Below are 14132 nucleotides of genomic sequence, written 5' to 3' on the forward strand. Positions count from 1 at the left end.
GTTCTGCCACCTCATTTTCCTCATTTTTGTTCCTTGTGTCCTTGAAATCTTGTGCAAGCTCTAAGATACAATTTCCTGCTATATCACTTCACCACATGAAAGAAAAAGAGCAACAGAGATAAGCAACACAGTGATAAGTTCAGACAGCACTAAGGCTGACATTTTATCTAAAACATTTTCAGAATTTCATAATCCAACAATGTTAACAGTGAGGTATATTAGCGTAATTCGTATGCTTAATTTATGGGTTGCTCATAGCGCTTTGTGACATTTAAGTACCTAAAGAAGAATTTGAGTGTAAATAAGATGAATTGGTAAAGTTCTACAGGTTGATAATAAAATGTTTAAAGATCATGTAAAACACGCAAGGACAAGATCATAGTAAAACATGTGATAATCTGTCAGGAAATTGGAATCACAGAAGAGAGCACACTGAAGTTCCTAAAAGAGTTCCAATGTTCCGTGTACATCAAAATGAAAAAGATATTCATCGATATTGCTCAGCAACAATAACTTGAATAGCAAAAACCACAATGAGGTTGGTCTAGAGAGAAACAACCTCGAAAACCAAGGTCCTAGCAGAGAGATGACACTGGAAGAACTCTTCCCTTATAAGTCTCAGATGATAGAGTTACCCGATATCTATATTGGTGGAAGGTAGACGGACTGGTTGACCTGGATATCACTGTCATACAACAACTATGCATAAAGATACCTGCAAAATGGTTGCGAGTAATGTTCAAAGCCCAAAATAAGATACACATAAACACTCAATTGAGTGATGGAAATGCTAGTGATTGAAATCCATATGGATTTGACGCTTCATTCAGGAAAAAATCAAGCAGAACCGCTTGCCTTTAAATGATGTTTATCGTGATCGACTATTGTTCAGATTAATTAATTAGTAAATCCCTCCATAACTTCAAAGTTTTGGGGCAAAGAAAAAGATTCAGAAAAACAGAAGTAGAAAACAAAAAGAAATACCTCGCCAAACAGTCTTGGGAACCATGTCTGCCGTGCAGTTTCGCAAAAATCTATCATTTGCTTAGCTTTTATCTGCTACGCTGCAGCTTTCTTTAACCAGTGCTTCAATCTCCGTGCAAAACCCATATGCAGTATCTTATTTAGCTGATTTTGATGAGTCGAGATTTCATCACCAGGCAGGCTCATTGAAAATTTTGCAAATAAAAGCTGCTGCAGTTATCAGCTCTACTAAATAAAACTGTTGGCTGGAACCTTGTGTATTCATATGACATTGTTTCAAACCAACCACACAACCGTAATGTTGCATCTTTTGTACAAGTCCAAATTCATGTGACATTGTTTCAAACAATTTAAAACCCAAATCGACAAGCTTGGCACGTGCACAGAAGAAATCATAGCATTCCAAGCGCAACCTTCTTGATAACCATTGCATCAAATACCTTCGAAGCATATACCAAACAACCCATCTTCCCATAAAATGCGATCAATGCGGTCGTCATCAAGACACTCGAGTACTCCTCATTCTTTAACATGAAAGCATGTACATGCTTTCCAAGATATAACGCCACATCAACATCGAGAAACGTGAAAGAAGAAAGAATACTAACAAAAGTAGCCTCATTTGGCTTCAATAAAACGCGCTTCACATCCTCGTGTACCATCATTTTCTCGAAAAACTTAGCAGCAACCTCAGCACCCGTTCTTCATGTACCCATGAATCATACTAGTCCATGAACAATCATACTAGTCCCATTCTTCATGTCCCCGTTCTTTATTATCTCATTCAACTCTTCCTTAATTCTTCTTTTTTGGAAATGCAGGTTTCAAGTCTAATAAGTTGATGGCGATGCAAATATAAGCCTTTATCTTTAGTGTTCGTTACCCTATTAATAAAGACATGTGTTATCTTCAGTTCCCATCGTGAACAAGTACATGACCACAAAGCCAAAAAAGGCAACAAACTCTCTCTTTCTTTCTTTCTTTTTTATTTGTGAGAAGGGAAACAATCTTAAAAATGAAAAACCTGATCAAGAAATAAAATGAATTAAACGGAGGTTACTAATGAAAGAACAGTAAAATCGCTATCCATAGGAAAGGTCACAATAGCACGAGGATTAACTAAGCACCTTCACATAAAGGAGTAAAAGCAGTTTTTCCTTTAAACAAAGGCATATCAAGCTTCATGATCTTGGAAAAACACCAAATTCTAAATACAGGATAAGAATCAACAGCCAGTGACAAAAAAACAGGATAATGAATTTCCTTCTGTATAGGAACAAAAGCATTATCTAAGGGTGTGTTTGGTACGGAAGAAAACATTTTCCAATTTTCCCATGTTTGGTTGTGCAAATTGTTTTAGAAAACATTTTCTCTAGGAAAACAAGTTCCTTAAAAATGAAGAAGATGACTTCCCTAATGGAAGTAGGGAAAACAAGTTCCATGAGTCACATTCTAAGTTCATTGTCTCCTCCCTCACCCATCCAACGCCCCCATCCCCCACCCCTTGTCCATCCCACCCCCAAATCACCTTGTTCCTTCATACCATGCTATTATTAGCTATTTTTGCTGGAAAAATGAAATAGCAAACAAGATAAGCATATTAAGCAATAAAATTTCATCAAATGCAAAAAGGACAAAACCATAATCCTCAAGAAAATAAAAAAGTCTCAAACTTTAGCAACCAGAATTTTTCAAAATGGGTTCAAAGAATATCGGCACTCACTTGTTCTTCCTAAAAGCATCAGCGTTCTCGAAAGGCTTGTCCTTCCCCAACAAGTAATTCACTCCAGTTGGCAGCAGCATCTGGAGTTCCATCAGTGATCCATTGGTGTGAAGGTGCGAGAATTGGAATCGGCACTCACTTGTTCATCCTCAGCACTTCCGAGAGAGACTGCTTCGACCTCAGTGGTTGAAATCCTGTGATAGAACATACAACATTATTTACAATCAAACTCTAGGTATTCAAAAAAAAAAAAAAATTGAAAAAATGACAAAAACGGTCCCTCATGTTTGAGGGTAGGTTTAAAATAGTCCCTTCAATATGCACTTAACAGTTTTGGTCCTTCAAGTTTGCCAAAAGTTAAACACTTGTAGTCTCCGTCAAATATGTACACAACTTTGTTCGTTAGATTTGACAGGAACTATGAGAAAAAAAGGAAATTAATGGTGACTTACATTTAGAGGTACAATTTTGTAGTTTCTGTTATTTTCTAAGTCCAATGCAGCTTTTTGAGGTGTATTTTTTGCTATTTTTTTAATTTTTAGTATCTACTGTAGTGTTTTGTGTTGCATGCTTTAGGATTTGATGACACTTTCTTAATGTTTATAGTTAAATCTTTTTTACATATTTTCCATCAAATCTAACTGACAGAGTTTGATAAATACTTGACGGAGATTAGAAGTGTTAACTTTTGGCAAACTTATAGAATCAAAATTGTTAAGTGCATACTTAAAGGATTACTTTGAACCCACCCTCAAACATAAGGGGCCATTTTTGTCATTTTCTCCAAAAAATAATTACCATGATAAGAACCTGTGGACCATTATAAAACGACCATTACCTAGTGGTAGCCGGAGCAACTGCAGAATTAGGCTCCTTCTCTGAACTTGATGCATAAACGTGGGCAAAACCGTCATTAAATTGTAACAAAATATTGACACCTTCTTGGTCTCTGAGCCGTATCAATTGGGCCTTATCAAACTTCACTGTAAACTGTAAGACTTTATCTGAAGGATCAATCCCTAATCGGTCGAAAACTGCATTCACAAAATCGTTCTACTTTATGCCTGTCTTCACAATAATCTGATCGGTAATACCTCCCACATACGAAGTGGATCCATCTGGAAGCACTTTGTTCTTTCCGCCCCAATGGCAGAAACAAAATAGTGTACATGACCACAAAGCCAAAAAGGTCAACAAACTCTCTCTCTCTCCCCCCCCCCCCCCCCCCCCTCTCTTCTTTGTTTGTGAGAAGGGAAACAATCTTGAAAACGAAAAACCTGATCAAGAAATAAAATGAATTTAACGGAAGTAACTTGTGAAGGATGAATATACTAAAATCAAAATCCATAAGGAAGGTCACAATAGCACGAGGATTAACCGAGCATCTTCAAAAACAGGATTTAAAGCAGTTTTTTTCCTTAGTAAAAAACATCTCAAGCTTCATGATCTTGGAACAAAACCAAATTCTAAAAACAGGATAGGAATCCACAACCATACCAGGCAAACAACGAAACTTTCATTCGTGGGGAAAAAAAAGCATTTCTAAATGTGATTCGGCAAAAAAAGAAGACCACCTATAATGCAGGTTATTTCAAGCAGAATAGTCAATCCCCATCATATCAATATGAAACATAAAATTAAAACATACGATGACCGAGTAAGACATAAGATTTCATCAATTTTTCACATAAAGGTGTCAAAAATAAACCAAAAAATTTCAAACTTTAACAAAGAATCAGAAAATTTCAAAATGAATTCAAAGAATAAGTTAACCCATTCACAAAATTCATGAGAAAGTCAGCTATTTTTGTTTCTGACACATCAAATTACCAAAAAGATCCAAACTTTGACCAAAAAGAGCTGTTGAGCCAAAAGATTCACCTTTTTCACTTTCAAAACTCAATAATTGAAAAAAATAAAATCTCATTATACTATCAAACAAAAGACTTACAGTTAGCACATTTGTAAGGAAGAAAAAAATTTATCTTTAAGCTGCAAATTCTTGAATTTTAACTAAATGGGGTTTCTCCAATATGCTTTTTAAACTAAAAAAAAAAAATTTTTTTGCTCGTCTGATTTCACTGATGAATGGCTCATTTTCTTGATGATATTATTATTTGCTATGAAACCCGAAATAAGCAAAGAAAACAAGCATATAAAGCCATAAAATTTCATTAAAAAAGCAAAAAGTTCTAAACTTTGAACCAAAAAAAAAAAAAAAAAAGATATACAGTTGGCTCATTTGTAAGTTACCTTTAATTCTTGAATTTTAACCAAATGGGGTTTCTCTTTTGAATTTCTTTTTTATAAAAAAAAATCCCTTCTCTTTTTGGGTTCACTCGGGTTAACGTTGACATGTAGCCCAAAAAGGGTCAAGTATGTATGGTGTTTGTTTGATAAAATGAAAAATTGGTCTCTTATGTTGGAGGGTAGGTTAAAAATAGTCCGTTAATTGTGCACTTTACAGTGTTTGTCTTTTTTATTTGTCAAAAGTTAGCACTTTTAGTTTCTTTTATATATTTACCGCACTCCGAGTGTTAGATTTGACGTAAACGATGAAAAAAATGAAATTAGCAGGTAACACACAAATTTAGAAATGCAATTTGTAGTTTTTGTTATTTTTAATTTATATTCTAGGTCTAATGCATCAATTTCGGTTAATTAGTATCTACTTAGTGTCTAGTGTAGTTTTTTATTTTGTAAATTTTAGGATTTGATGAGACTTTCTTGATATTTATAGTTAAATTTATTTTTACCCCTGTTTCCATCAAATCTTACGGATAGAGTTCGATAAATATTTTACGAATCGGACCCGTTTGGCCATGAGAATTATTTTCGGAAATTTTTCACTTTATTTGAAAATCAACGTTTAACCATGAAAATTTCAAATACAACTTTGGAAAACACCTAAAATCTACTTTTCGCTTTCATTACATACCCATTTTCATGTAAATCACCGTAGTGAAATATGCTATGAGAAACTAACATTTGAAAGGAAAAGTTTACAATTAGGAAATGGTAACCAATCATAGACAATTTAAATTAAAAAAATAACTTACAGAAGAATACATGTTGAAACATCATAAAATGTCATTAATTTAACATTAAATATTTGGGGTTATGGGAATGAAAAGCATGGTAGTTATGGTTGTTATGTGTTATTAAGAGTAGAAGGTGAAGAGGTGTGAGTTATAGAGGTGAGATTTTTTCAAATAAGATAAATAAAAAAATAAGAGAGAAACGTCAAAAAAGGAGAAAAAAAAATAAATGGGATCCATGGCCAAAGAGAGATGCACATCTTTTTTTTTTTTTGCCTACCTTTATATTATATATATAGATTACACACTAACAGAAAATTGTCTTTTTCGGACTACCAATTCTGATTACAAAAAATCAGTCGCAATTTTTCAACTACTATAGACGGGGAATTCAATTTTTATGTTTTATTTTTTTAAAAAAAATATATTTATCCAACACCACTTCTGACCACTGCAATGTAATGTTTGGCAGGAAATTTCGGGAATAAAATATTCCGACTACGATAGTCGGACAAGTCATATAAAAATAGTCAACATAATTTTGACCAAACATCCCGACAACTTAGTCGGAACACCTTTAAAAAGTTAATGAAAAATATTATTAATATTCCGATAGATGTACTCGGAATATCTATCTACGTATATATAATAGGATAGGCAAAACCAATCACAGTAGAGTGACAAGTGTAGTACCAGAAAATTTCAATTAAAATACAAAAAAAAAAAAAAAAAAAAAAAAGCAAATACGCAGAACTGTACGGTTACAGCATCCCAGCACTTGGTCCCTTCAGAAATGGGTTGGCTTTCATTTCTTCCAACTGCAATCTCTTCATCTTCTTGGCAACAATAACCCAAAGGTATCCATTACCTTTTTCCCTCAAAATTTCTACTTTTGCACTTTGAAACTCTATTTTTTTTGAAGATCGAAGAATTTGTTCATCTGGGTTTTCGTTTTTTTCTTCTTTTGTTTTGTTTCGTTTCGTTTTGGTTCTCAGAGTTTCAATCTTTGCACTTAGAAAAGTGAAAGGTGATGAAATCCAGAATTTGATCATCTGGGTTCCTTTTTTTTTTTTTTGAAAAGTTTTTCTGTAAAATTAATGTGATGAAGCTTGCCCTGAAGTCATCAATTTACACATGTATCACATTTCTATACTTAACTTGCTTGCTTTCACGGTTGAAGAATTTATTCTCTTGGAAATCCTACCCTTATATTGGTTTACATTGAATCTGAAGAATGTTGCATTTGTGCTGAAACATTAACTTCTACTTATTATCAGCTTAATAAACTTTAGCTTGTAATTATTTCAGCTACACATGATATATGTATTTTCATGATATTTTCAATATATCATATTAATCGAAAGAGGTAAGATTTTGTTTAGCGGGGTTAATAGAAAGAGGTAAGATTTTCTTCCCTTTTTAGTTGTTGAGGGCGACTGAAAAGGAGGCTAGACACAGGGAGAGCGGTGGGCAGAGAGAGATTGTGAAAGAGTAAAGGAAAAGTCATCTCATGGCCGAAACTAAAACCAGTCAACTTGCCAATCAACTGACCTGCTTTCCTACCCTTTCAATTTCACTGTTTGGGAGTAGAAGATCAGGAGATTCAAGAGAATGGTCTGAAAGCCTCACTTTGTGGAGAGGACTGGGTACAGTGGACATAATTTAGTGTCGCGACATAAGTGGTAGAACATTTGAGACAAGTTCTTAAATTTGTTTACAGTGCATTCTTTTAATTCCATTTGAATCTAAATTTTACAAGTATCTACGGAAAAACAATATTCATCGGTAGATTTGACGTTCACCTATTGCAAGCCAATATGCTAAAGTTTTTGGTAGCTGGATGAAAATGATGCAATATGCGTTAAAGCTTTTTTTAATTGAATTACTTCTTTAGCAAAGTATACTTATTTTGTTCTTTGCTATTGCCCATCTTTTCCTTTTTTGTTCGTTGGTCGAGGAAATTATTGGCATGGGGTCACTTGGCAGTAATCTCAGCTTCGAGTGAAGCTCTTCCTACTCTTAGCAGTGTTAGAGCATCCATTACAGAAAATATGACATTTACTACTTTGATTAATGCGGGTGTGACACAAGAAGTTTGTTCCTACAAATACAATTGGTGTACTGGTTCTATGCTCTAATATTTTCTCCTAATAGGTTTCATCATTGTTTTTCCGTTCTTGCTCAGGCGTATTGCTTCAATTATCTTGCAGAGTTTGTCGCCAAAACATGGGACCTGTTTCCACTCAAACTAAGCTCTATAGGTGAGTGGTTCTTACTTCTTCGTATTTGATTGAGTTATATCAAATTAAAGTAATAAAGAAATAGTAGATTATTATATTAGGAATAGGTTTATAGAGCAATTGTTGTTCTTATGTAGAATACACGTAAAAGATGTTGAATATTAATATTGGAAGTTTAGGTGACGTGAAGCATGACCTTGGATAACCAACTTCAAATACAGCTCCGCGCATGATAAACTGGCCTGTCCTGCTAACTCTTACTATTTTTTGTCCTATAGACATTTCTTAACCTCCTCTTTTAACTTCTAGCAAAATGACATTATTTGTGCTAACTATTTTATAACAGGTTGCAAAGGATTATCTAAATTGGATTAAAACCAGTACTACATAGTAAATTGAGTAAAGTCAGATCTTTTGGACTTTTTTCAGGAGATAATGATGACCAACAATTTTGAAGGAAGTTGGCCTGGATAGCTCTTCAACATGTCCTTATGATTCTGCAGTTTCAGATTGGCTGAGGAAGCAGCCTGTAGGAGGTATTCCCTTCCAAATTCATACAAAAAATCCCTCTTCCTCCCATCCCCTAAAAACAAAAAAGGTTCAATAAAGAAGTTGAAAACATTAAAACATCATCCTCAGCCTCTGCATTTGAAATAAATGTAAAGGTTGAAAGTTTTCTGTGGAAATAGAAGGTTTAAATTTATTTTAATTTTGATTAACGGCAGTCTCATTGTGCTTCAACATGGAATATTCTATTGAACATTTTACTTATTTCCTTTTTCTGTAGAGACCAAGGGGCTGATGGGCCTTTTTCATCTGCTATTATGCTGATTGGTGACATTGGTCTCTGTTAGTAGATAAGTTCCCTCCCAGCTTGACGGTGCCACTCTCTCTAAAAGACCCACTTCGATAAGGTGAAAACCCTCAAGGCTGCAATTTATGTTGACAACTCCATCGGAGGTTAACGCTGGCGGAATTTATGTATGATCAGTTTTTGAATTTAATAAAGAGCTCCATTATAATATCAGTTTATCTTGCCAAATGTCATTCACAAAGATGGCATACTACATTCATCTTTCTGAAATATTCTTTGATTACAAATAATTGTTTCACCTATTAACAGAAGGAGCATCTATATAATGGTTGAACAAAATAAATTTTCTTTAGTATTAGTTCAGAAAACCAAAGCAAGTTGATCTGTAATAATCATAGGTTTGCAGCTCCCAAGTTGTAAATCATGTCTCCTTTCTGAAAATGTAGTTTGTATTTTTTAGATTCTTATTTCAGTTCAGATGTCAAGCATTTTGGTCTTTGTTGCTGGTGTAGATAATGTAGCATTAGCTGAGGTTTAAAGAGGGTGATCTCATGTTAGGATTGTGTCAATTCTTCAACTTTGATTTAGAGGGTTAACTCTTGAACCTTGATTTGGGAACTCTGTGATCTGATGTTGCTGATTTGTTGCTAAATTTTAGAGGTCCTAACTGACCCTTATACATGATTCTGAGCTGGGAATATCCTATTGTGTGGACTATGTCCTTTATAAAAAAAATATATGTGCCATTGTGTGGACTATTAACAGTTTTTCTTTAATGTATGTCTTTCAGGGTTGCTGCAACAAGGAGAGGGAAAAGATTAAAAAACTGTTATGAAAACATATGATTAATGTTAATTGCCCTTGTGGATCCCAAAGCTAGCTATAATATAATGACATTATATGGTTAAATAGTATGATAAACTTGGTCATTTGTTGAAAATTTTGCAAATTAATGATGGTTGCCAATGGAGAAAATGTGGTCAGAAAATGGCAAAAGAGAATTCATATCCACGAGCTTATTGTTTTGGGAAAAGGGTCAAATATATCCTCTGTCAGTAAAAGTTAATAAAAATACCCCTGACATCTTCAAACTTCACACTTGTGCCCCTATTTGTACGGAAATCCCCAAATCCTCTTAAATTACCTAATTTCAAAAAAAATTACCCACTCTTTTTGTTGGCCCGCCCCGCCCAACCCGCCTATCATCATCATCAAGCCCTAGCTTCATCTTCTTCCATGGAGGAAAAAAGAAAAAAGAAAAAACACACCCAAATGTGGGTAAATCATTGAGGTTATTTTCCCGCCTATCATCCCTGCATTTTCTGATGAACAACAAAGACAAACTGAAACGATATTATTATTTGCAGTAGCACATGCTAACTGTCGGTGCTTGTTACTGCATTGTTGAATTTTTTTTATTTTTTTTTGGGTACTTTTCCAGGTTGGCCTGTGTGAAGCTTGAAGAATACCAAACTGCAAAGGCCGCCTTGGAAACTGGTGCTAGTTTAGCACCGGGAGAGTCGAGGTTCACAAAGCTAATAAAAGAATGTGATGAACGCATTGCAGGTAAATTGGTGCCCTCGAATCTGGCTCTTCTAGCATTCCCAAATCCTGTCAATTCTAGCATCAACTCATGGCATCTATGGCGACTTGGTGCTATATTTTACTATTTGCTATGAGGATATGAAAAACTATGCTGTTTATAGTTAAAAAATTGCTAGAAGCACAATTTTTGCTAAATCATTGTGGTTATTTTCCAGACAGTTTTATGTGTATATCTTGGTATGCTATGGAAAAATTTAGTGCTTAGTAAAACTAATGTGTATATCAAGTACTGGCTGCACCAAGATTTGGAGTTGGATTTAAAGATTAAATTTGAGGTGAGTTTTGGGATTTTATTATTTGGGTGTGTTCTTGTTTTTTTGTTTTTTTCTCCATGGAGGAAGAAGATGAAGCTAGAGCTTGATGGTGATGATAGGCAGGTCGGGCAGGCGGGTCAACAAAAAAAGTGGGTAATTTTTTTGAAATTGGGTAATTTGAGAGGATTTGGGGATTTCCATCCAAATAGGGGCATAAGTGTGAAGTTTGAAGACAGCAGGGGTATTTTTGTTAACTTTCACTAACAAAGGGTATATTTAACTAATAAAACAAAGTAGAGGGGTATATTTAACTAATAAAACAAAGTAGAGGGGTATATTTGACCCTTTTCCCTTGAAATATATTCTACCCTAATAAGTTTACAACAATATCAAATATTTTAATATAAGAATATCACTTATTATAAAGTTACTAATGTCATCTAGAACTGCGCTTCGTGCAGCCACTTCAATATTGTAGCACTGGATGATATATTTATTTCCTCTAAACAAAATAACTTTTAAATATTTCGTTAAAATATTATGATTTAATATACTCTAAAAATAGAATTAAAAATTATAACCTAAAGAAAGAAATCAGTTGTTAAAGTAACTTACTACAGTGATTGATAACTGAGTGTAGATATTAAGGTTTCCTATGATGGTAAAAAATTATTCATATCCGGTATTTACACTAAATTATACTAATTTACTGTGTTAACTTATAAATTAAAAGGAAACTAGGTAACTAGTTAATGATTAGTGATAACAATGTATATAAAATTATAAATATATGTGTCAACTAATTTATTAGTTTGGTGTAAACATGGATAAATTCTGACCATCTGCTGTTTGTAACTCTTTTAGTTATGAGATACGTTGGCTAGGAACAAATTTCTATTTCCAATTTTATTAAAATAATTAGATTAATATGCTCAGACGAATAAGATAATAATTTTGACAACTAATTTCTTTTGAAACCAACAGCGCATTGCGCGGGTAAAAATACTAGTATATATATAAAAAATACTTTATTATCCCGACAGCAGTAGTGGGGAAGTTAAAAATAACTAAAAAGGGTATTGGGAGTAGTGTTAGGTCTTTCAAAAATTTCACCTCTCCACACTCTAATAGAGTTTCACTTCCTCTCCGATCAAACCACCAAATTGATGGTTAGAGCTTGGTTTCACTTTCTCTTCGGTATATTTGATTCGATTTGTTTTGGTTGAATTCATTTTTATTAGTACGGTAATGATTTTGCTTCTTCAAATCTTTAAGGCGAAAATGTGTTTAATCCACATGGCTCATGAATTTAAGTTTAATTAATCAATTTTACCTCATCTTAAATAGGTATTGTGTAAAGGATAAGAACATGGTTCTGTTTTACAAGTAAAAACTTTCAAGCTTTTCGCTAAAAGTAATTAGTAGAAATCATGCCTATAGGATTAAACATCGACTCATTAAACTCTTAGCCTATCGAATTCGCTACAAGTAATTAGTACAACTCTTCTTATTGAATTCTTTGTCAAGACATTAGGACTAGCTGAGAATGAATATCTACATGTTGAATACACTGCTAAGTTACTCAGACTCTTCACTTTTGGTGCCGCACTTGTGTCAACACAACAGGGGTGTGGGTGTGGGATCCGTACCCGATCTGGTTAATCGATTTTGGGTACTTTGACCAAAATCGACTGAGAAACTCCAAACAGATTCAATGATTTATGTAATCAAAACAAAAGCTAAGGTGAAATTGAAGAAAATGGAATACCTTGTACATAGAAATTTCTATGTCACTCATTTCCTTTTATCTCCTTCTAGGGTTTCTTTCTTGATCGATATTTTCTCCTCAAGTTTTCCACATTATATCTCATAATTTAGGTTTTATAACTCTATTTTTAGATATTTGAATTATTTTTAGCCAAATCCCCGCACCCGTATCCATACCTGGATCCGTATCCCCAAATCTTAAAATTTAGATCATGAAGGATCCGACCTCTAGATCCGCACCTGTATCGGACACCCGCACCCGACTCCGAGCAACTTAGGTATTCTGTCCAAAATATAAGAGAATATAACTCTTAGCCTATTGACCTTCAATTTGATTTAATGACATAAAAGTAGAATGTTTGCTGTTGAAGGATTGATAGCAGGTATGAGCAGTTGTGAAGGATGTATAATAGGACTTATCATTTGTTTGCTGTTGTGAAGCAGTGTTGTCAAAGGCGCGTTTAAGCCCTGAAGCGAGGCTCAAAACATGTTGAGCGCTTCGCCGGGCTTTATGTGCACTTCAGTGTCATCGTCAAGGCTCTAAGACATACTTTTCCTCGCCAATGAGCCTCTCTTGAAGAAGTGACACTAAAAATATATGATATTTCACTTTATCGTAGTGTTTTTATAATTTCTTTGCCCATAAATTTGTTATTCATGCTTACTGCTATTAGTCTTGGTCTAAACATATATATGTTTGTATTTTTGTACCATTGCGCCTTTTTTCATTAAAGCCTACATTTTGTTTGCGCTTAGCGTTTAAAGCCCCAACTGACCTTAGAGCTTTTTTGCGCTTTTCGCTTTTGATAACACTGTTGTGAAGGATGTATACTGGTTTTCTCTCTGTCTCAGTTCTATACTCAATAGGCTCTGTTGCTGAAGCAGAGCTGGAATAAGATAGTTACTGTAGGAAACCCTCTTGCTTCGTAAAAGGATTAACTCTAGCCTACATAAATTAGCACCCATTTTCTTGCAGCTATTAGCTATTCTGATGAAACCTCATTTAACTGGAAGAATAGACTAAAAGGTTGAAAGCTTAAAGGTAGATGGAGGTTCTTACAATTTAAGTTGGTTAATTAAGAAATGCACTGGAAGTTCTTAGCTTTATATTTTTTTTTATGACATGGGAACCTGCAGCCGCTACCACTCGGGTACGCACAGGGTAAACCCAGCTCCTGTGCAATAGCTCGCAAACCACACAGGGGAGCTAACGCACTATATCCCCATTTATTGTTGAAATGGTGAAGATGAAGTGTCTTGGTGAAGGGTAAGTAATCCTTATGTTTTTCCTTAATTTGTTGAAAGTACAAAAATTAAGATGGTTTAATTTTAATGCAGGTTCATAAATCATATGCCGGGAATATGATTACAGCATCATTTGAACCATTTTTCCGTGATGCTTGGGGTAGATACAAGGACTTTCCATACGATGTTAGAATGCTCATGTGGGCTCAGTTTAAAGGTACATGGCAGACAAAGTGTATTTATGTAATACTTGATTTAGTGCTTTTAAATGCATGAATTTGGCATGTTGTGGATTTTGATTTTACTCCAGAGGGAGAACATACTGGATGTTTTTTTTAAAAAAAAAAAAGGTTTTCTCATGTTTTCTAAACATCAGAAAGTTTAGATATGCTCCTTTTGCTTTTTTAGTTGGAGCTATCACTGAATATGATTTCTTAAAAGAAATGAAAATCCACTTTCTGA

The 14132-nt window shown here is 34.3% G+C and overlaps 1 long non-coding RNA gene and 1 pseudogene across 1 annotated transcript; one reads left to right on the plus strand and one right to left on the minus strand.

Annotated features, from left to right (window-relative positions):
* Positions 1-14132, plus strand: part of LOC132625090 (receptor-like protein 9DC3) — a 49514-nt pseudogene that overhangs the window by 32821 nt on the left and 2561 nt on the right.
* On the minus strand, positions 1875-4913 carry LOC132625134 (uncharacterized). Its single transcript, XR_009576663.1, has 3 exons — positions 3546-4913; positions 2708-2901; positions 1875-2008 (listed from the first exon to the last, which is right to left on the minus strand). It is a non-coding gene; the product is annotated as an uncharacterized LOC132625134 (long non-coding RNA).

This window comes from Lycium barbarum, chromosome 2 (assembly GCF_019175385.1).
Source record: "Lycium barbarum isolate Lr01 chromosome 2, ASM1917538v2, whole genome shotgun sequence".
Lineage (NCBI taxonomy): Eukaryota > Viridiplantae > Streptophyta > Magnoliopsida > Solanales > Solanaceae > Lycium > Lycium barbarum.